The sequence below is a fragment of the Lissotriton helveticus genome, chromosome 6 (genome assembly GCF_964261635.1).
Source record: "Lissotriton helveticus chromosome 6, aLisHel1.1, whole genome shotgun sequence".
Lineage (NCBI taxonomy): Eukaryota > Metazoa > Chordata > Amphibia > Caudata > Salamandridae > Lissotriton > Lissotriton helveticus.
Window position 1 is genome coordinate 1,823,977,039 of NC_136067.1, and position 23,793 is coordinate 1,824,000,831.

General features: G+C 41.0%; 1 protein-coding gene across 1 annotated transcript in view; it reads left to right on the forward strand.

The window, feature by feature from the left end:
* The window catches only part of UTP25 (UTP25 small subunit processome component), a 186,655-nt gene that overhangs the window by 87,045 nt on the left and 75,817 nt on the right, over positions 1–23,793 (forward strand). The window lies entirely within an intron of this gene.

The window sequence follows — 23,793 nt, forward strand, 5'->3', positions numbered from 1 at the left end:
TTATATGGAAAATATGTAAACCTCCATCACATCAAACAAGCATCAGACAATGGTACATGCAGTCAAATTTGCTCGAAAACTAAAATAAAAGTGCAATAATGATCATGTCAGTGCACATAATCCTTCAGGCATTAAGATATGTACGCTTTTATCTGGTCAACCTTTTCTATAAAACACGCCTTTCTTTTCTCCTCCATTCCCAATACATATGACACACCCAGCGTCATCCAGATGCCTCTCCCTATTCTCCTCCTTTGAAGAGCCTGATACCTGGCTTCCCTAATGACACTATGTCTGTGTAGTAACAAGGCACACCATCACATTTTCCACATGAACTGCCATCAAGATTTTTTTTTCTACTCATATGGGTCTTGCACCGCTTTTGGCATTAATTCCCAAAAAGCAGCTTTGCCACAGTTTCACAGCATTCCCTTAATTCCTTAACATTGACCAAACATAGGTGCTCTTTCACCTTGAGCCTGGCCAACTACAACCCCTAATGTATTGCAAAGCAAACTTTCAATACAATTATAAATGGGGAGGCACTCTAAAATTATAGTCCCAACAAGTGCACTTTTTGATTATGTATTCCACAATCATTCTGCTCTCCCGTATCGTACGAAATGATGCTTCAAATGCAATTAAATCATAATTGCTACATGTAATATTTCTGTATTTCTTATTGGTTTGCTATTCAGATGGGGTAAGATCCTCAGCAAATGTGTCTCGTTCCTGCCAGAACTTTTTCAAAGCCAAATATTAGTCGATTCTATCGAAGTACCCATGAATTGTCAGTATCTCAATTTTTTTATCATTATTATTCTTTATACATCTGTGCTGTTTTGTATTGGCAGCGACTTGTATCAACTAGCAGGTTGAATTACCCCACCAACAGCAGTGCGAGCACTGGTACTTCAAATGAATTGCTACTGATACTAAATATGGAATATACAGTTGGCAATTATGTTTTCTTTCAATTATCATTTTAAATGATAGTGTAGAGGAGAATGAAGTGGATTACGAAAGCTAAAATGGCACTTGCTATTTACCTTCGAACTTCAACAACATTTCGGAAGCCAAAAACCTCCAGAGGGGGAAGTTACAAGCTATAGCCAAAGAGGTCTCCACAAGACCGAATACCATCTATGAGGTCCCATGGAACAAGATTTGCTGCTGCGTAGAAGACTGTAGCTCGAGCTACTGCAAAATCAGACCAACCAGCGATGCACCTTGGCTAGATCGGCTGGCAGATGGGTCCCAGTCTTCTGTTGATTCTTCTGGCAATTTTTGGTGAGCATTTTTCTAAGTCTCAACTTTTAGGGCTAGACAGTAGCTGCCCCTCTATCACAACCTCTAACAGTTCAGGACCGGGGGTCACTAATTGCGGGGTGGGGGGTTAGCACTCCATCCAGCAGAGATCAGGTGCAGAGTTCAAGGTCTTTGGAGCTTGGTATGTCCCTGTAGCTTACACTGAAGGGCAACAACTCTGGCAGTCATGGGTTCAAGCAACAGGAAGGCCTCTAGCAGCAGGGTAGTCCTCTGGTGGTAGAAGGGCAGTCATCTGGAGAAGAAGGCATACCTCAAGCAGCAGTGCAGTCCTTCTGAAGTCTTACAAAGGTCCAGGAGTGTACTAAAGAGGTGTTCTGTGGGTCTAATAGTTATACCTAGTGCCAGTCTTTGAAGTGGGGGAATATTCTACCCCACCGCCCACATCTAGTTATGGAAATTTCCTTCCTTCCCCTGCCAAAGCTCCAAGAAGTCTGGGGTGACAAAAGGCTAATGTCGGGTTCCTATTTGTGTGTGCTGGAGGCAGCCCTTTGAAGTGTAAGCGGGGCAGGGAACAGCTGATCCCCAACCTATCCTATCAGGGTGGCCTATCCTGCCCACACCTAAGCCCTTTTGTCTATACAGGATACACAATGCCTAACAGCAGGTTCATGTGACCCAGTTAACACTGGAAGTAGACACCATATGGTTAGGACAAGAAAATGCCAACCTTCTAAAAGTTTGAAGAATGAAGGAGTCAGGTCCAGGGACGTGGGGCTAGCTGGACCATTAATATAAATTCTAAGTACACAAATTGCCAGCCACACACTTACTCAAATCCTCTATTTTTGAGGGAACAAACCATAAGAGACTTCCTGGTTCGTTCGGGTATATCACTCAAACCCTTTTATTATTTATTTATTTTTTGTCTTTTTTTTAAAGTATTGATGTATGAAAGGGACACCTTATCGTTTGTACACCTTATATACAATTATTTACAATTCGCGATTATTTACAACACAAACACATACACATACGCATAACTAGTTGTATTATACAAAGTGAATTGCTCTGATATATATACACTCAAATATTCATACTATGAAGAAAAAATCATCCGTAATTCCATAAAGACCAGAGTCAAAGTATAAACTTGATGACAATCATAAATCAATGAACTACAGCTGAATGTAGGCAGTTCAAATAAGGAAAAATAGACTCCAAATTAATTCATTCAGTCCATTCAACCAATAAATGGCTAATCTTTTTACGCCAACGCGTTTCGAATCCGGTATGTCAACTCTACGGATTCTCATCAGGGCTCTGTCTTAATACGGGATATCTGCAAGTGTATAAAATAAGACTTGTTTTAGCTACATTTTTGACAGTTGTTTAGCTTCCAACTACATTTAACTCGGATTCCTCATATTACCTGTTGAACCAGCAGCCGCCGGTCAAGGGTAAGGTATTAGTTCTGACTGAGTTTCTTTTCTTTTCGGGATCTAAAAACAAACGCAGGTATCATGACCTGTTCTTGCTCACTTTTTAAGACCAGAATGGGGCACATATCTTATTAACATACCTTACTGGATCATGCTCGTGATCCTACGTTTCCACCAAATGGGAGTTAATTTTCAGTCTTGTATTACAGCCTGAAAATAATGAGAATAACGTTTTACGCGCTTTTTATGCACAGACGGAGAGAGTATGGCACTCGTAGCTCTACTCGGCATACCTGCTCTGAGGGATTCCTCGCTTGGGCTGTTCGTGTTCTAATCGGTTGCAGCGGTAAACGCTTTCTGACCATGTGGGCACCGCTTTCCTCAATCCTTTTTGTTTGAGCTCGCTTTCCCTAGAGGAAATGACAGCATTTTATTAGGTATCAGGGGCTTCTGCAATATTAGTGGCAAATTGAACCCATGTTAGCTCTAGACTTACTTGAAAAAGCTGTGACTCGGCATCTAGCTCTCATTCACTTAGTTTGGCAGCCATGTTGTAACGTGGTTTTTGACCTACTTGTAGCTACTTGCTCGGCGGCCATCTTAGAGTGGGGTCGCTAGAGAAGGCTATCATTTAGATGTCAAAAAAAGGTGAATTTAAATCACATATGAGAACATACGCGCAATTACCATCGACCCTTTCTTTTAGAGGCACTTTACTAGGTAAAGCTCACACTCTAGATATTTCAGAAAGCGAGTTAAGCCCGCTGAGTGCGCTATTAAACTTAAGTATAAGGTAGGCCTCTTTTTTTAGTAGAAGTTTATCATGGTCGATGGATCTAGACAGTTGCAGAACATATAGAATTGACCACTTTAAGTCATTCTCAGTGTGTTTATTTTCAATGCAATGCTCCACCATAGGTGCTGTAAGCACTTTATTCTTGATTCTAGACTTATGTTGCGTTATGCGCATATTCACTTGTTGTGTTGTCTTGCCTATGTAAATCTTATTGCATGGGCAAATGACTACATACACAACATTTCGTGTTTTACAATTTGAGAAACTTAAGTGTTTCCACTTAATACTCCCATGTTGGAATTCCTTCCCTTCCACAGTAGTCCCACAGGCCACGCATGTCCCACATTTATGATGTCCCTCAATGGGTTTCATTCTCCATTGAGACAATAGCTCACTCTTAGGTTTGGGTAATGCTATCTCGGCTCGGACAAGATGTTGTCCGATGCTCCTGTTCTTACGATACGCAAAAAGCGGACGGGGAAATGGACAGTCCAGGTTTTCTAGTAAGTGCCAATTTTTTAACACGGTTTGTCTGAATTTGTTTGTGTCAGGCCCAAATGTGGTGACACAGACCATCCGGTCTAGTTCAGCCTTTGATTTTGTTTGTAGCAAACATTCGCGTGGTGTACATCGTGCCCGCTTGAATGAGTTTTTTAACAGTTTTTTCGGATAACCGCGGCTTTCCATTTTGTGATAAAAACACAATACTGCACCACCAAAGTGACCACCCCAGGAACTTGAAGGCTAACTTGCCCTATGGCCAACTGCTCCGTATTAGGAGAAACTGCACGGAGCTGTCAGAGTATGAAAGACACGCTGACACATTCTGTCAAGAAATGGAAAGCCGTGGTTATCCGAAAAAACTGTTAAAAAACTCATTCAAGCGGGCACGATGTACACCACGCGAATGTTTGCTACAAACAAAATCAAAGGCTGAACTAGACCGGATGGTCTGTGTCACCACATTTGGGCCTGACACAAACAAATTCAGACAAACCGTGTTAAAAAATTGGCACTTACTAGAAAACCTGGACTGTCCATTTCCCCGTCCGCTTTTTGCGTATCGTAAGAACAGGAGCATCGGACAACATCTTGTCCGAGCCGAGATAGCATTACCCAAACCTAAGAGTGACCTATTGTCTCAATGGAGAATGAAACCCATTGAGGGACATCATAAATGTGGGACATGCGTGGCCTGTGGGACTACTGTGGAAGGGAAGGAATTCCAACATGGGAGTATTAAGTGGAAACACTTAAGTTTCTCAAATTGTAAAACACGAAATGTTGTGTATGTAGTCATTTGCCCATGCAATAAGATTTACATAGGCAAGACAACACAGCAAGTGAATATGCGCATAACGCAACATAAGTCTAGAATCAAGAATAAAGTGCTTACAGCACCTTTGGTGGAGCATTGCATTGAAAATAAACACACTGAGAATGACTTAAAGTGGTCAATTTTATATGTTCTGCAACAGTCTAGATCCATCGACCATGATAAACTTCTACTAAAAAAAGAGGCCTACCTTATACTTAAGTTTAATAGCGCACTCAGCTGGCTTAACTCGCTTTCTGAAATATCTAGAGTGTGAGCTTTACCTAGTAAAGTGCCTCTAAAAGAAAGGGTTGATGGTAATTGCGCGTATGTTCTCATATGTGATTTAAATTCACCTTTTTTTGACATCTAAATGATAGCCTTCTCTAGCGACCCCACTCTAAGATGGCCGCCGAGCAAGTAGCTACAAGTAGGTCAAAAACCACGTTACAACATGGCTGCCAAACTAAGTGAATGAGAGCTTTCTTTAGCGACCCCACTCTAAGATGGCCGCCAAGTAAGTAGCTATAAGTAGGTCCAAAGCCATGTTACAACATGGCTGCCAAACTAAGTGAATGAGAGCTAGATGCCGAGTCACAGCTTTTTCAAGTAAGTCTAGAGCTAACATGGGTTCAATTTGCCACTAATGTTGCAGAAGCCCCTGATACCTAATAAAACGTTGTCATTTCCTCTAGGGAAAGCGAGCGCAAACAATAAGGATTGAGGAAAGCGGTGCCCACATGGTCAGAAAGCGTTTACCGCTGCAACCGATTAGAACACGAACAGCCCAAGCGAGGAATCCCTCAGAGCAGGTATGCCGAGTAGAGCTACGAGTGCCATACTCTCTCCGTCTGTGCATAAAAAGCGCGTAAAACGTTATTCTCATTATTTTCAGGCTGTAATACAAGACTGAAAATTAACTCCTATTTGGTGGAAACGTAGGATCACGAGCATGATCCAGTAAGGTATGTTAATAACATATGTGCCCCATTCTGGTCTTAAAAAGTGAGCAAGAACAGGTCATGATACCTGCGTTTGTTTTTAGATCCCGAAAAGAAAAGAAACTCAGTCAGAACTAATACCTTACCCTTGACCGGCGGCTGCTGGTTCAACAGGTAATATGAGGAATCCGAGTTAAATGTAGTTGGAAGCTAAACACCTGTCAAAAATGTAGCTAAAACAAGTCTTATTTTATACACTTGCAGATATCCCGTATTAAGATAGAGCCCTGATGAGAGTCCGTAGAGTTGACTTACCGGATTCGAAACGCGTTGGCGTAAAAAGATTAGCCATTTATTGGTTGAATGGACTGAATGAATTAATTTGGAGTCTATTTTTCCTTATTTGAACTGCCTACATTCAGCTGTAGTTCATTGATTTATGATTGTCATCAAGTTTATACTTTTGACTCTGGTCTTTATGGAATTACGGATGATTTTTTCTTCATAGTATGAATATTTGAGTGTATATATATCAGAGCAATTCACTTTGTATAATACAACTAGTTATGTGTATGTGTATGTGTTTGTGTTGTAAATAATCGCGAATTGTAAATAATTGTATATAAGGTGTACAAACGATAAGGTGTCCCTTTCATACATCAATACTTTAAAAAAAAGACAAAAAATAAATAAATAATAAAAGGGTTTGAGTGATATACCCGAACGAACCAGGAAGTCTCTTATGGTTTGTTCCCTCAAAAATAGAGGATTTGAGTAAGTGTGTGGCTGGCAATTTGTGTACTTAGAACCTTCTAAAAGTGGCATTTTCAGAATTTTGACTTAAAAGCAGACTTTTCCATTAAAGCGGATTTTAAATTACAATTGTTATGTCCAAACATGACATTCCCACCTGCTCCCAATCAAAAGTTTGCACTTATTAAATGTAATAAAGTAACCTAATGTTATCAAGTGGGAGAGATATGTCTTACAATAGTAATAAGCGAATTCAGGAGGTTTTCACTACCAGGATATGTAAAATGTAAAAATACGTCTTACTTTTTCAATACAATGCACCCTCTCCAAGGGACTTTTTAGGGCCTACCTTAAGGGTGACCTATATGTATTAAAAAGGACGGCTTACGTCTGAAAAAGATTCATTTTACCAGGTCGAATTGGCACTTTTTAGGTCTCGCTGGCGTTGCAGCGCGAAGCGCCGCCGCCAACGAGACTTATAGTCGCCTTGCTCTCTCCCAAAGGAGACAGAGCTGTGCACGAGCCGATCCAGACCTGGGCACGAGCCGACTCAGGTCTGTGAACGCCAATGTGCACGCTCACGGCGTCTCTTCCGAGGCGCGCTCCAGGCCGACGGGCTCCACTGCAGGCTCCAGAGCGACGTCAGTTAGGCTGTATTTCACCCTTGTTTAAGCTTGTTTTTTTTTTTTTTTTAAGGACTAGAAATGCTGAAGTGCATTCTTTACTGATTAGTTTATAGACGCCAAAGAATACAACCTCCGAATAAAATAACCCGAGAAATGAACGTCTCCCCCAGTAACGTGAAAGAGTATTACTCGCGACAGACATCAGCAGAATTAAGGATCCCAAATTACTTCCATTCGACAAACCGCTATATCCAATGTATCCAGTGGGTTCATTTAAAGTCAATAATGACCCACTCCCAGGGGGTGTGAATTGCACGCCCAGGGTTAGACCTCGGCGCCCCCGGTGACATGGAGTCACACGGTAGCTGAAAGTATCCCTGCTTACAGGGCTCTGCTGCCGAGGGCTACAACAGAGCTAGGGGTGGCGCTGGCTTGTTGCTTGGTTGGTGTTTGCCCTCCTGCATCCCGCCCTCTCAACCATTGCTGTTTGTTCAGAATATCCTCTAGTTTCAAATATGAGCTCACCTGAAGAAGAAACATCTTAGACGCGAGTTTAAAATCTCAAAGATAAACTGAGTTAGGCTGGTACATACAATGGAAGCTGAAACGTAAGTACAAACTCTAGAGACACTCTGAGGAGTGAAGGAGGAGAAGGGGGCGGGGGAGGGTCAGTCAAACGGCGCTCAACCTGTGCACAAATACAGCGTGAAGACCCGCGCTCACCTTCGCACGCGCCGGGGGACAGGGAGCACAGCGCCAGGAGCCCCAGCACGAGCGCCTCTCTCATGCTGATGTTGTTTGCCGCTCTCTGATGCGTGCTGCTGCTGCTCGGACGTCACAATTTTTGGGGTGCGCTGCTGCGAGCTCGCGCCGCGCTCCGTAGCCTTGAACCACCCCGGAGGACTCCAGGCGGCTGCAGCTCTGTCACTGAGCCGAGAGCCCGGGGGAGGGCCTGGTCCGTGACTCTGCGTCATGCATGACTTTCAGGCAGGAAGCGCTCCTCTTACTTCCCAGGGAGCAAAGTTTAACTCTTAACCCGCCGGGTTTTCCTCAGAAGCCAACACGTGTTTTTCATGTTCAGACTGGTACAAGAAATGTTTCAAACATTGCGCCCCAATGTCTGTCCTCGACGTGCCTAACATTTCAACATTTCCTGTGTACTTCAAGGCAGTGTTTTCGTGAACGCCATTCATATGCACATACCTCTCAGTCACTGACGCAAAAGTAAAGTTGGTGCCAGGTTGGTGTAATGATAAACATGTATGGTTTCCTTTTACCAAGACCTGTCCACGCGTTTGGGTACTGGGGCCAGGGCCACTACTGTTATATGGCAATGAATGTGAAAGTTATGCCGTCACATCATGTGGCGTACATATATTATGCAATAATATGCAAATTACGTGGTAAATTGTATGGCAATGTCTGTTTTGGACTCTCTTCATCTCATCATACACTGTTGCAAATTTTTATCCAAGAGCGGTAGAAAAACACTTGTGAGTTTTAATAAGAAAAATACACGCATTATATGAGAACCTATTTAAAATGTTATTCCGCAACAATGATTGTATCTCGGGGGAGACGATAATAGGACCAGTCCTTCCTACCCCCAGACTAAAACACTGTGTAAAAGGTATACATTGTTGGACTCGCAGAAAACAAGCATATATATATATATATATATATATATATATATATATATGTATATATTTTTTTTTTCTTTTGCTAACAAGTGAGCTCTGGCGATGCATGGTAAAACTGCCCTGCGACTGGCAAAAATAATGAAGAGAAAGGTTTGTAAAATTCAATCATCCTCAAGTTCATAATAGACTCCATTTGCTGTTTTGCACGGTTCACACAAATAAACATAAAGACACCGACTTCATTTTTAGCTTCCAATTTCAAATTGCTTCACATACACGGACCGTTTTAAGACACAACATTTTGCTTTATGTACATTAATAAACTGCTAATGTTATGTAATGTTACAAACAGTTGCAGGTCCCTAAGTACGAGGGACTGCGGAACACAGCTTAAGACCCACTGTCCTAGACAACTGTCCATGACTAGGGTTAACAGATCACAGAATGTCACTGGGCATTCCTTTTTAAAATAATTTTCATGAGGTACTTTAGCCCAAATTAGTTGAACAAAACTACATATCCCAGAATACACCAGGTTGTCAAGTGGATCAACATGACTGGAACATGGCATCACGTAGCAGTCCTCGTAATGGCAGATAAGCCCTGATCTGACAGTGTGGCTCATTCCACAGTGCAGTGACCCAGAACAAAACGGCCCTTACAGCAGAGCCAGAAATCTCCCCTTCTAGTTAGTACTTTCCACTGGGCGTGCATTCTGCTGCTTCACAACACACATTTGCAACTGAGCTACTTCACACTGAAAGCTGGCTGTGCAGCTAAGCCCGTGAAAGAGTGACACAGAAGACGGTCTGTTTATAGAAGGGCCCTCAGATACATAGTTTGGCAGCCCCACATCTAAAAGCAAATTAAGATTTTGGTAAATGCTGCAGAGTGTTCAAAACACAAACCTGATTCGAAAGCAATATATCCCATAATTCAAATTTAGAAATGTTATTGTTTAAGAATCCCCAAATTCAATGGTGTAAATTGTCAAGAATATAAAATTACAATAACAAATATATTTAAAAAAAAGATTTTGAGTGTGGCAGTAGAGCTGAGCAAGTGAGAAATAGCAAAACAAACAAGCATTTGCAATGCAATAGGTCTCGCATTTACGCGAGTTTGAGCTATTGGCATTGTAAATGACAATGCCTTTTATTTATTTTTTCGTTTTTCTAACATAAATAAAAGGCATTGTCATTTACAATGCCAATAGCTTAAACTCGCCTAAATGCGAGACCTATTGCATTGCAAATGCTTGTTATAACTGCACTGCAGGCTGCAATGACATGTTTTAGAGTGCTACTTTAATGGGTGGCACAATGAGTGCTGCAGGCCCACCAGTAGCATTTAATTTACATGCACTGGGTACTTGTGTTACCATATACCAGGGTCTTATAAATACATTATATGTGCCAATCACAAGCAGGCCAATTTTACCATGTTTAAGAGAGAAAGCACAAGGAAAATGGCGGGAAAGATGGCGGCCGGCTGTTGAGACCGGTCGGGAGCTCCGTGCCTGTGCTCCATGTGCGGTTCTATGCGGCGAGGATGCGGTGAGGATGTGAAGCGCGGGGGCGTTTAACTTGCTAAACTTGCTAAAATTAGTATAAATCTACTCTTTAGCCCTTTAGCTCTACAAGCTCTTTAAGTTCAGCTATTGGACGTGCAGAAGACGCAATGCCTTTCTACGGCTTTTCAGCATCTTTCGGCTTTTCAGCTTCTCTCGGCTTCTCCGGTGTGTAAAAAAAAAAAAAAAAAGAAGCCGGTTTCCTACCTGTCGTGTGACTCTGTCCGATCAAAACCCTTCATGTTGATCCCGGTCAGCGTCCAAGATCCTCCCCCAGCCCCCGCCGGTGTGTCAGAGAACACCGTGAGACGCAGCCTGCTCATCGGTGACTCGGAGCTCGATTCAGAGCTCATCACAATCCCAGATACTGGAAAGTGGGAGGCTGTCCTGCGAGCACGGCGGAACTACAGGAAAGCAGTGAGTCGGTTCTCATTTAGTGTTAGAGGTAAGGCGGGGGGAATAGGAGTGTTTAGAAGTCGGACTCACTTCCGAGGCGAGTTCTCTAGCTCTGAGGTTCAAATAAATAATAGAACAATTAAGCAATTCTGCTCCACAAGCTCTTTGGTAAAGATACATCGGCCTCAGCCTCAGCCCCAGCCCAGTAGCACGTTGTCTGTAACTGACACGCCAGTTTTGGGAAACTTATATAATCTACATAATCTAAACGGCCCTGATTACCTGCTCCAGGCGAACTATCTGACAGGAGCTTGTGAGAGCATTATATTGTCACAATACATACAGACACAATTGCAACATACCAATTTACGAATTTTGGGTGGAGTAAAAGTGGAGGGGCAGAAGGAAAGCACAGTTAGCGCCACCTCACCCCCAGTAACCCTTGAACTGTCAAAGCAAATAAGGGTTTTATCCATTTGCAGTGCTGTAGGTACAGATAAAATTGATACCATAGTAGACAATTCAGATCCGGCTGCAAAACCAGAGTCTGATCCTGATTTGTTTCAGCAGGAAAAATCCTCTTACTGCTTAAGGAACAGGCTATTCCTTAAAAAATCAGCTCCTCCGGCTCCTAAACAAACTGTTATTCCGCGAATCACAAAGAGAGTTTCGCGTAAAGCCCCTAAACAAGATAAAGGGATACCAGTGAATAAGAAAGGAGCCTCAGAAGGGAGGCTGGAGCTAGTTGAAAAGAGAAGAAAATCTGTAACAAAAATCACACCCTCCTTGAGGTCCTACTTTAAAGTGCAGGACAAACTCCATTCTATATCTGTGATGGAAAAGCCTGCCGAAACAATGCTAACTCAGCCATTAATGGGGGATATAAACGATCCGAGCAACTTTTTGGTAGAAATCTCTATGAGGGAGTTAGAGAATCAGGACCTTGAGGAACCACAGGCGATAGTCCAATCCCAGGACCAGTCCTCCAGCCAGACTCTGAGTCAGTCAATAACTACACCCCAAGCCTTCTCTGGAAATGTTCCTACCCCTAGTTGTTCTACTATGCCTCCTGCTTCAGAATTAGACAATGCTACAAATATTGTATCCCCTAACGACAACACCTCAGATACAACTAACATTAACTCTAAATCTGATAAAACTGATACATCTGTTAAAATGCACTGTGAGCCTAGTAGCAATATGGAGGTCCTTATGGAGAAAATGTTTGTAGAGATGACATCCAGATTTAAGATATCAGAGGATAACCAAATCAAACTTCATGATAGATTTGAATCTTTGGACTCTAAGTTATTGGCGTTGAATGACAGAGTCTCTACAGTGGAAGCGGTAGCTGTGGGTCTGACTAAGAGGGTGGAAGCATCAGAAAGAAATATAAGAGATTTAAAAGCAAAGGACAAAAGTATGGAGGAAAAACTGGAAGCCTTAGAAAACCAGTCTAGGAGATCTAACTTGAGATTTCTTAACGTGCCGGAAGGGCGAGAAGGGTCAGACATCAAGAAGTTTATAATATCGCTAATAGAGGAATATTTTCCGTGGTGTAAAACCCTAGACCTGGAAAATGACATTCAGCGGGTTCACCGTGATCCTTTTGGGAAACCTAAAGAGAGAAAGAATCCAAGTAAGATCCTGGTGAACTTCAAATCTTACAACATCAAAGAGAGGATCCTGAGTGAAGCTCTAAAAACTGGAACATACAATAGGGATGACTGGTCCTTTAGGATCCGATCTGACATTGCGAAAGTGACACAAGACAGGCAATGGGAGTTGGGTCAAAAAATGCCTGAACTAAAATCATTCGGGGCTACAGTCCAAATGAAGTTCCCGGCTTCACTCAGGATTATGTGGAGGAACAAGATGTACAATATCAAAGATCCTCTAGAAGTTGATAACCTGTTAGTACAGATGCGGGACCAAATCCAAATTCAATCCCAATCCCAAGCCCATTCCTAGACTGAATATACTTGTTCTGGGCAGTATATACTTAAAATGAAGCAATGAAAACTAGTTTCAAGACTTACTTATAATACTAGCATCCTTATCTATCTTTTTCTTTTGAATACAGGCACGGGGCTCAAAGAGGGCCATAATTAAGGCCCAAAGGAAAGGGAGGCTTTCCCAGGGAGGGTTCGTGTCTCCTCGTCCCTCCTTTTCTCTTTTCTTTTTTGCGTTTTTTTTTATATAACCACAAACATAAGTGGCTTTCAGCCACTTCAAGAGGGGAAGAGGGGAAGGGAGAGGGGTGGAGCACACGGTGGTTGGGAGCAAAATAGGGAAAAAAACAAAAAAATGTCCTCATCTCAAACCAGAGGAGAAAATCAGGAACCAATTGATTAATAACGAGCGCCATTCACTTTATAGAGGAAGATGGGAAAAAACCTGAAGAATATAAAAATAACTACCTGGAATGTTAATGGGTTAAGAATCAAGAGCAGAAGAAGGAAAATCTTTGAATATTTAAAATCCGCCGATAGCGAAATTTTAATCCTACAAGAAACACACCTAATGAAAACAGAATGGGAGGAGATCATTAAAACTCTTCATTGGGTCGAGGATTATGTTTGTACTGACCAACAGTGCGTCACAAAAGTGGTGGTTATCCTCATAAAAAAATCTCTGAAGGCAAGAATCTTATCATCCGAGACAGACCCTAAGGGGAGATGGGCGCTAGCCAAGATTACATTTCTTAATAACACCTTTATCTTGGCCGGGTATTATGGCCCTAACATAGATGATCCTACCCCATTACAATCATTATACTCCCAGTTGATTTCGGTAAATTTTCCTGTGATCCTGGGCGGAGATTTTAATATAATTTTAAATCCAAACACGGATCGGATCCCAAAAGGAAAACAGAACAGTCTGCCTAAAATGAGAGAATGGTTGGGAATATATAAAAGAGACCTAAACCTACTTGATGTATGGGATGAGAAGGGCTCCAAACAGGATAGGTTTACCTTTAACAATAAAAAGCTTGGAATACATTCAAGAATTGACTATTTCTTAATAGATCAGGGATTAGTAGAAAATACTCATAAACTGACTCACCTTCCCGCCCATCTCTCAGATCACTCGGCTGTCCAAATGACACTAAAAATAAAGGACGATATAACAATACCAAGATGGACTCTAGACCGTTCTGTCCTCCTAGATCCCATAATAATTGACCAACTTGCACAGGAGACAGAATCATATTTCCAAGACAATAATGGAAGCGCCTCACCCCAAGTGATATGGGACGCATATAAGGCAGTAATAAGGGGCAAGATCTGTGGCTTGGCTACTCATAAATCAAGAAACGAAAAAAAAGAGATCCAGAAAATAGAAGAGAATATAAAAACACTGGACCGACAGATCTTGATAGACACTTCCCCCCCGAGAAGTCAAGACTTAATCAGGGAAAGGCTCATATTGAAGGAGAATTTATCGACATTATTAGAAGGCAAAATCAGGGAAAGATGGGAATGTAGTAAACTTGCCCATTATGAGTATGGAGAAGGCTGCGGGAAAATGCTCGCGTGGAAGCTCAAAACAGACCAAGCTAGAAATAAAATAAATTATATAGATCCAACAGATAGCTCTCAAAACGGGTTTGAAGAGAAAGTAATAAAAGAAGAATTCTCGGCCTTTTTTACTAACCTCTACTCTGAGGACTGTAATCCAAAAATTGAAGAAATAACCAATTTCCTACAAGCACAAAATATACCAGTCTTATCCCTAGAGGAAAAAGTAACTTTAAATAGTGAAATAAAATCAGAGGAGGTTGCCCAAGCGATAAAAGAGCTAAAGAGAGGAAAAGCTGCAGGGCCTGATGCCCTCCCAAATGAATTCTATATAAAGTTAAAAGATACGCTGGTCCCCCATTTAACAATATTATTTAACAAGATTTTTATAAACAACGTTAAAATTCCGGAGTCATGGAACGATGCCACCATTTCTATTATTTTGAAACCAGGTAAAAATTCAAAGAAATGCGAATCCTATCGCCCAATATCCATCTTAAATTGCGACTATAAGATTTTTACTCAAATTCTGGCAAAAAGATTAGGGAAAATAGCGGGAACATTAATAAACCCTAATCAAAAGGGCTTCATGGCAGGAAGGCATCTCCAGGACCTCACACATGAGTTGATCGGAATAATTGATATCGCTATTGTAGAAAAAATTCCACTATCAATAATTACGATTGACGCTGCTAAAGCATTTGATAGGGTAAACTGGTCCTACCTAAGTGAAGTATTAAACAAATTTAAACTGGGGGATAACATCATAAAAGCTGTAGAAAATATTTATAACTCGCCCAGAGCCAAAATACTAATTAACGGTCACCTAACTAACAACATCCAAATAGGTAGAGGTACACGCCAGGGATGCCCCCTCTCCCCCCTGCTTTTTAATTTCTATATTGAGCCGATTGCAGAACATCTTAGGAACCTTTCTTCAATCTCCCCATTTTTCTATCAAGGATGGCACAAGAAAGTTGCTTTATATGCAGATGACCTCATGATCTTTACCTCAGACCTTGAAGTAGCTCTTAAAACAACAGAAGAGACCTTGATAAACTTTGGGAGGATATCTGGTTATCAGATAAATCAAACAAAAACTGAAACTGTAAGCTGGAATGAAAATTACGTATCCCCCTTTAGTAAAGAAAAAATAAGATATTTAGGTATTGATCTGGTAAAGGAGATTGATAGAATTGCCCAAATAAACTTTCATAAGGTAGAGATTGAAGTAAAAAAGTTATTGAAAGTCTGGAGAGCGCTGCCCCTAACATTCCTGGGTAAATCGAACATCATAAAAATGGCAATTTTACCAAAATTCACCTTTATTTTTAACGCTATCCCGCTCGAGTTCAACAGAGAAAAGATAAAAAAGATGCAGGGAGACCTATCTAGTTTCATATGGTCTTACAAAAAACCAAGAATCGCATGGCGTAAACTAAGAAGATCTAAAGAGCAAGGAGGAATAGCAAGCCCAGATCTATTAGAATACTGTAGGGCCTTCCAATTTAAAAGTAGTAGAGTGTTGTTGGGTCCCTATGAAAATTATCCATTATTTTTACGTATTTTGACAAACAATACCAGTCATTTTCTCTACAAATTCGGCCATCCGAAGTTCTTTAAAAAAATCAAACTAAAGGTCCTGAAATCAGCCGCTAGAATATGGTACTGTATTAGATCTACAATGGATATCCCCTTTTATAGTGATAAGGCCCCGATCTGGGATTCTCAGACCACACCTGACTGCCTTAAGGATATTTTAGCAACACCGCTAAGATCAGCAGGAATAACGGAATGGGGACAGCTTCTGTTTCAGAATAAACTGCTTGATTGGGATATACTATCTGAATGCACGAACTCCACTCTTTCGAAATTTAAATATTACCAACTACTGAGTTGGAGTAAGTCCCTTAAAGAATCTAGAAAAGGTAACATCGCCATGGAGATAAAGATGCAGACGTCTAATCCATTCCGGAAAGAAACTTCCTTCTGGTACTGGGCCCTAATCTCGGCTGGGGAGGACGACTTCCGAATTCCAGAAAGTATCTGGGGAAAAGACTTGCCGACGCTGGATACAAGTAACACATGGCAAGTATCTATGAGCATATGCTGGTCAATTGTAACGTCTGCTGCTCTTAAAAGAAATCATTTGCTCACTGTACATAGAGCCTACTGGACACCGAAAAGATTATCTAAATTGAACGGGGCCACAGTGAAGAGCTGTCCAAAGTGTGATTTACAGATGGCCGACGATTTACATATGTTCTGGCGCTGTCCCAGCCTGGATGCCTTCTGGAAAGAAGTGGGTACTACCTTAGAAGGGGTATTTGGAAGACAACTTTCTGTAAGTATGGACCTAGTTATTTTTGGGGTCTCAAGAATGATTGTAGGAAGACCTTTTACTAAAGCTCAAGAGAACTTACTTTTTATTCTGATTCTTTTGGCAAGGAGGGAGATTTGTGTAAAATGGATAACTCCTGTACCCCCTACTCACAACGAATGGTCGGCCTCAGTTTTGAAAGTGTTTAACTTAGATAAGAATAAGAAACACGCCTCTAAAAAATATAAATTCTGGGATCTGTGGGAAGAATATCATAAGAGGTGAATAAAGTGGAGTGGTATATATAACATATGCATGTAATATGATGGCAACATCCCTGATTTCCCACTATTTCCTCTGTAAACTGTCCAATGATTACGCTATCGCAACAATGTGGAGGAAGGCTTGAAAGAGTAGCGAAAAATGGCTAGCTCAACTTACCACGATTAATCAAGCCTCCTCCTTATAAGTATATGGACGTAAGGGGTCTCTTTCCTCAGGGGTGCCACGGAGTTGAGGAAGGTCCCTGAAAACTCCGGACTTTAACTGTTGCGTAATGAGGACAAAAAAAAAAAAAAAGAGAGAAAGCACAAGCACTTTAACACTGGTCAGCAGTGGTAAAGTACGCTAAGTCCTAATGCCAACAAAAACGAATTTCAGAAAACTGGAGTGGTGAAGGCAAAATGTTTGAGGGGAGACCAAACCTAGTATGTCAGTTCTAGCAATGCCTTATATGGGGGTCGTTCATTTGGTCTGATCTTGAATGGAATAGCCAACAATGACAGGTGAATACATTTAATGGAAGAAAACAAGATATTCCAACGTTAAGGCAAACCCTCAGAAGAGTAAACTGACTCAGTACCTCAGCCTCAAAATGTTCCACCGAATACAAAGTAAGAAAACAGCAGCAAATCCTTCAGCAAGAGACATACACCAGGAATGGAAAGCAGCCATCCAGCATGCAAAATGCACCAGCTTTTTCCGACAGAAAGAGATTGAAGTCGGGAAGAGACCACCAACTGATCCATGCGATGAAATAGAGTAAAGTGTCTCACTTTCAACAGGTACCCTATGAGGGGGGATCTTGAGGCATGCGAGGGAGAAGGACTGCAGTGAATTGGAATCTCAACTTGTGAATCATCGTACTATCTAAGAAGGGAAGAGGGTTAGTTTTAGGGGGTAAGGGGAGTAGGATATTATGAAGAGTTCACTCATCAACACGAGGGGGCAGGGGTTGCAACAAGCTATTGATGGCCGGATTTGTTTCACAACTTCTTGAATGGTAAATGGGGGCTATATAGGGGAAATTGGGAAGTTCGATCGTGCCAGAGAAAATAAGCTAGGATAGTAGGTGAAGGGAGATGGCCCTGGGAGTACACTAATTGGAACTGCTACACATGTGATTAAACTTGTTGGCTTAATCAAACAAGGCTTAAATTCCCCTCTTAAAATAGTCCCAATCTTGAACATGTTACATACCATGGAAGTTGACATAAGTCTGTTGCAGGAAAACTAAAATCCACCTACTGGGAACTGACTGGTCTCACATGCAGACCAGGATATTCCCTAAGCAGTACTATTCATCATGTCCTTCCAAATCAGGTAGGGTAGCAGTGCAACTGGGGAAAAATGTCTAAGGTCTTGGAATTACGCTAAATGAAGTGCACTTGCTGTGGCAATAAACATAGGCGGATACGTTTTTTATTAATGGCTTCACTGTTTGTACCAGCTCATGGCAGGAATAATCTTTGAGTGCTCTAGCGACATAACTGAGGGAGCACAAGGCGAGTTTATTATTGGAAGAGATTTCATCATGGTTATGAACATAGTATTCAATGACGTGCAAGTTCACCTGGAACAGAGGCCATGCATGAGCCTTATCAACTAAGGGATTGGTGTGGCTTCAGAATGTAGTCTCACTAGACATCTGGTGCATACAACACCCCGTAGCATTAGACTACACCTTCTTCGCTGTGGCACACTACACTTATGCTGCCTTGATCACAACGGACCGGAATAAGGCGTTACATTACACAAGCCATCACCCCGGAAGCCTAAAAGAGAATCTCCCTTTTTGGCAGTTTCTTCGAATTAGAAGAAATTGTTCAAATAAGGAGGAATATTTCTTCCATGCCAATGAACTAGTCTTGAGACTGTCAGCAAGAGGTTATCCAAAGAAACTCTTAAAGCATACATTAAAGCGTGTGTGGTGGATACCACGTGAAACTTTGCTTCAAAAGAAAGTACGCCCAGAACAAAAAAGAATTGTATGTGTCACCACATTCAGTCCCCATGCCAACTTACTGCGGAAGATGGTGACTCAAAATTGGCATCTGATCAAAGATCTACACAGTGAGTTCACTGAACCACCGCTCTTCTCTTTTAAAAAAGAAAAAAGCGTGGCGCAACACATCGTCAGAGCATCATTGCCTCAAGTTGCCAAAACATCTCTTAGAGGCATGTTGGGCCTCCCTCCAATACTAGGTCACCATAAGTGCGGTAATTGTTCTTGTTGTGCACAGACAAATGAAGGATCAGTCTTTATATTCAATGGAATATACTGGAAACACGACGCATTTACAAACTGCCTGACCAAAAATGTGATTTATGGGGTCACATGTCCATGCCCAAAATTGTATATAGGGAAAACCACTCAGGTGGTCCGACACTGGATTACACAACATAAGTCCAGAATCAGAAAAGATACACCGACCGCGCCCTTAGTACATCACTGGATTTCACACCAACATAGAGGATGACCTACGGTGGACCATCATTTCTAAAATTGAGAAGGGTCCCCGGGGAGGTGATGTTGAAGGGAAATTAAACCAGCGTGAGGCACTACTGATAATGAAATTTAACACTGCAACCACAGGGCTTAATGAAGTTTCAGAGATCATGAAGATGAACATGTGAAACTACATGATTAATACACACTCTACATTCTCAGCTTTATAGAGGAATGCCCATTGTTCTGGTGTACATTAGGCAGGCTAGGCTTTCTAGTAACTCAAATTCTACCCTTGATGACCTGAATAAACATGATTCCAAAAGGGCTCAATCATTTAGACTGTAGACCGCAGTAACATCGAGCAGTTTGAATAAACTGTTCAATTACATTGAGTAATATACGCAAAGCAATTACGCTAATATCATCATTAATTTCTGGCCTCCCAAACATTCCGTGACTGAGTGCTACATCGAGAAGTTCAGCATTGTCCGGAAATGAATATATGTCCTAGTGCCTCACGAGGTAAACACATCTAACAGCACGTGAATGTGACACATAGTGGAAATTGACCCTTGGGAACACCCGACTTTACATCCTGTCACGTTGTATGGCTTCCGTTATAAATATTTTCATGTGCAAATGCTCGTGGACAATAAAGTTTGTTAAACATCACGCACAGTCACACTGTTGCTTTAAATTTCGCGCCGCAATACGGGGATCGAGACCATGTGACGGACCACGTTGCCAATTAGATAGCACGTTATACATCGGAGTTCTAATGAGGTTCCCGGACGTTTGTTACTGATGAGAGAATACGTTCTTGCGGTAAGGGGCTAATTCAATCGCGCTGCCACGAACGCAATCTAAACGCGGTGGTACCCTTGTCTAAACTCGCGGTCACTTTCTTTCACAGGACGCCTGCGATTACTACACGCTGCCAGCAATGTCGTCCGCCGGCTACGCTGTTTCTTCTTTTTATTAAAACGACGTTGCCTTTAAGTTAGGTCCACAACACCTCATATATATATATATTTCTTTCCCCCAGAAAAGGTGACAACAGCACTTAAATAGGTAAGTGCCCAGAAATGATGAACGAATGTACAATGGAGACTAAATGTGAGAAATGGGTCTGTCGGTGTTTAACTCTAAAATGTCTGTCATCTCTTCTCTATTCAGAGTTGTCTATCATCTGAATGCCATCTACTTGAGGATTGCTTTGTTCACAATAATAAAGTACGGATAGAGGCTGTTGACAGGAGGTGTTACTGGTAGTAAGTGAATTGATTTTTGGACCGAATATTTTTATGAGTGTCTGTTTGTGTTTTTGTAGATTGTTGGTCCTGAGGAGAACTCCGCACTTGGGAGTTCGAAACGCGTCGACCTGTTTTTGGTTCCTTCTGTCAAATTTGAATCATATAATGAATAGTGTTCATTAAGTAGGATTAATACCTCTGAGACTGTATTTATCACATTAATTTCATTCTTAGGATGTGAAACCATTTAGATGTATAAAGAACCTATATTTTGACATTAGGTCCTAAATATTTATTTTGTGGTATGATAGTAGATGGATGAAAGTTTTGGCCAGAGTGAAAGTGTGGATGTGTTGTAAATTTGTAAATTGTTTTGTATATTATGATCCAGTTGTAATGTTATATTGTATATTAGTACATGCACATAACAATTGTTTGTTTGTTTATGAAAATAACCTTTGGTCCACTAGTGCAAAAATGAATGAATAAACTAGTGACGCAAATCAAAAAACGGACCGTTATGTTTACTTCATATGTGAAATTATCAAGCAGTGCGACTCCTCTACCTGGTAGAATAGGGATGAGGAAAATCTGTAAAAATGTAATTGTACTTGGTGGAGCATTTCATAGCTGGTATGCACTGAGAACATTTCCGAGTTGCTGAAGAAACATAGAACATGGGGTTCATGTTCCTCACAAGTAACTAAAGCTATTCTGGCAATTTGGTAACAGAGTAACAGTAAAACGAGGTCTGATCACATTCTTCTAACTGCTGGCGCCCATGTATGTATTTTGAAACATTGTGAGTCAGAAATGTAAACTATATTTGATACAGTGACTAATTGCATTAGGCCAGAGAAGCATCATGATAATAACGATTGTTAATGGCATTAAATGGTGGTTTCCACCAGAGATGGAAACACCATGTGCATGGTGGGAAATGATGCATATCAATCACGGAGATTAGCCAGGTTTGTGCGTGAAAAGAAGGGTATGGTGGGATCTGATGGGCCGTATCTTCAAGATTAGGTATTAGATTGTATTATATGATTCCTCATTAAGCCTGCAAACTTAACTGATAAGTGTGGAAGCCTGTCATTATTTTTGCATAAAATTGAAATAAAGTTTAAAGAAAATTAACATTCACACTGCTGTTTGTGTTTATTCTTTCCAGTTTCATTGTGTAGGCATAATTCACTAATGCCTTGTTCGTTTGCACATACAACCTTTCTTTGAAGGCTTGCAGTCTATATTTTCACAGTTTTCTAGAGCAAGTGTATAGTTTTAGCATTACATACTCTATATAGAATTAAACAAATATGTTTAGGAAAAGTGGTGCCCACCTTAGCACATAATGACTTCTCCTGTGGGATGGGGTAGGTGAGTCAGGGTTTATGGTAGAAAGTTTGTTAGAGAAGCCAAGAGGTACAGACAACAGTAAAGTTCAACAGGAATCTTTATGGCTTCTGTGCAGGAACAATAATGTATAATTCTACATAAATAGCCATACTCAAAATGTTGGAAATGCTGGTGGTCTCAATAACCATGGTAAACGTAGTAGAATTTTTCAAGAATTGTTGGAGTATTAAATAGGGATAATTGGTCTACACAAACTACTCATTCTGGATAAAGATCATTATTGAAATAGCTGGGACATGAGGCATTCATTTGTGTGTCTCAGGCAACATTTACACAGGGGTTTGTGTACTTCCTAGATCTTGACCACTTAGGGTGATTCACAAAGTAGCTGATTCTCACAGGAGATGGCCAGTTGCTGAAATAAATTACAATACATCTTTTTTATACGGTTCCACTAATGACAACTGTATTTCTATGATGCACTTACTTTAGAATTCACTGACAAGGCTGGTACCTTCTTTATATGTGGTGATTATTAAAATTGTGACATAGATTGATACAAAGATAACACTAATCCACATCCTTCGGAGCGAATGAGAGAAGTTTGCTTATCCATTGTAAAGAAGACGCAACTTCTAGGTTTGGTTGATTGCAGGAGAACATGCATCGCTGGGCTCTCTAGGTATACTTTTCCCTAACCACTTAAACAGTACTCCTGTTTTGATTTATTTCTTGTTCCACTCGAATTGACAAGTACCAAAACGGAAATATATCCTAGGATATCATCTAATCATAACCTGATCTCTGTAACAGTTCAGGTATCAAATATGAAAACAATAGGCTTTGGGTAGAGTTCTTTTTTCGATATCCCTGATTTTTGGGAGAATGTTAGGAAATGTATTAAAACCTTTTTGCAAATTAATATGAACACTGCTACAGCAACAGTAGTATGGAATACTTTAATGGTGGCAATACGAGGTAGACTCTTAGTTGCATTGCTATGAGCTGTATTATCCGTTTATGAAACGGAGGAAATGGATCTAGTTCTTGGAGGAAGAATATGTTGATGCTGTAATGGCTGGTTTCCCAGTTGAATAAAATGTCTACATGTGATTAATCACATGTTAAACACAGGCCTCAAGGTGGCTTGGGGAAAGCACAGCTAGCTCTTGTCACCAGTACCGCACTCAGGGATACAAGTACAGTCCAGCAGTGGGATGCATTTCCTCCGTGGAAACTCAAGAAGAACGGATCTAACAGCATGAGTATGATAAAGGAGAATAAAGAGCAAGAGGTTATGGGTACTACTTATATTTGTCAGGCAGTTTCAAAGCTTGTACCAATCCTTACACCAGACAAATGACATATGTGCTTTTCAAGCTAGCCACTTTTCTTGATTTTCATTTTTTGGGACAAATCAACACCTTAAGCTGCTGCTTTGGAAGCACCCATCACACTAGAGGAGGTTATGGCTAATGGTTAAGCCTCTGGTGAGGATTGTATTCATGTCGCGTTCTACAAGGCAAAACAGCACCTATTTTGTAGATTGATATTCACACTATTTAAGGCAGGGGGAATACCACATTCTTGGATATATATAAACTTTGTCTACTTCCATTAAAAAAGATAAAGTGTGCGCCAAAGGCAGAAAGAGTATCACACCAGCCTAATTCTCTAATCTACAAAGATGCAAAAATTAATTTGAAAATTCTTGCAAGTCCTCTCAGCATGATGGTTTCCAACCTAGTATCACATGAACAAAGTGCTTTATATGAGTCTAAGTTACAAGATTACATAAAGCTTTGCAAGTGTTGAGGTGTTTGGGAGGAACATCGGTATGAACCTGCTTAATGGAGAAAAACAT